The sequence below is a fragment of the Propithecus coquereli genome, unplaced genomic scaffold, assembly GCF_000956105.1.
Source record: "Propithecus coquereli isolate 6110/MARCELLA unplaced genomic scaffold, Pcoq_1.0 Scaffold487, whole genome shotgun sequence".
Classification (NCBI taxonomy): domain Eukaryota; kingdom Metazoa; phylum Chordata; class Mammalia; order Primates; family Indriidae; genus Propithecus; species Propithecus coquereli.
The window spans coordinates 877,824-878,970 of NW_012150696.1; the positions used below are offsets into that span (position 1 = coordinate 877,824).

A 1,147-nucleotide genomic window follows, 5' to 3' on the forward strand; every position below is an offset into this window, starting at 1 on the left:
AGTCCTTTAAACCAGCCTGCTAAAGAGAATTCCTTTCTCCAGAAGATGGGTATTTTTGGTGTTATATACACTTAAGACTTAAAGTCAGAGCAGCTTGAGTTTACATATGATCTCTGCCACTGACCAGCTCTGAAGTCAATGACATAATCTTGGGTAAGTGACAAGGGCAAACCTACCTCCTAATCTTATTATGAAGGTTAAATGCAATAATATAAAGAGTCTAGCATTTTAAATGGTAAATATTATGATCCTTCTCAGAAAATTTCTGTGACATGCTGTTAAACATATTTTGGTGGCACTTCATTTAAAAAAAAAAAGAACTAATTAAACTAGTGGCTTCGTGGTTGCTGTTTTTAAAGACTTAAACTTCTGAATTTTAATAAAACAGACTGTACTGTTAGGGACAATTATAAAATCTTCATATTTAGAGATCTTTAAGAAGAAAAGAAGTTTATCAGGCAATGTTTGCTGTAATTGAAAAGAAAAAAGTTTTAAAAAAGAAGAAAAGAAGCATATTATTTCTCCTGAAAAGTTTAAATCAGGAAGTAAAACAAAAAGGCCGGTTAGTTTATGCTATTTGCAAAAGAAAGGCAAATCTGGTTCTAAAATTCAACTGGGTGATGCTGGGGAATTCATTTAACATTTCTGGAATATCGATTTCCTCATTTATCAAATGATGATGGCCGACTAAATGATCTCTAGAATCCCCTTCAGCAGTAAGGCTCTTGTCAACAATGAATCTAGAGGTCAAATATAAATTTCTGTTCATTGCTTTCAGAGGTGTCTGGCCTACCAATGCATTCTTATTCCTCACCACCCCTAGTCTAGGTTAAAGACGCTTCCTGAGTTGGGCACAGTGGCTCGTGCCTATAATCCCAGCACTCTGGGAGGCTGAGGCAGGAGGATTGTTTGAGGTCAGGAGTTCGAGACCAGCCTGAGCGAGAGCCAAGACTCCATCTCTACTAATAATAGAAAAATTAGCCAGGCGTAGTGGTGGACGCCTGTAGTCCCAGCTACTCAGGGGGCTGAGGCAGGAGGATCACTTGAGCCTGGGGGCTTGAGGTCACAGTAAGCTGTGATGACACCACTGCACTCTAACTGGGGCTACAGAGTGAGACTGTGTCTTGGAAAAAATAAATGAAAATTA

General features: G+C 38.6%; 1 protein-coding gene across 1 annotated transcript in view; it reads right to left on the reverse strand.

The window, feature by feature from the left end:
* DUSP16 (dual specificity phosphatase 16) overlaps positions 1–1,147 on the reverse strand; it is a 115,415-nt gene that overhangs the window by 32,613 nt on the left and 81,655 nt on the right. The window lies entirely within an intron of this gene.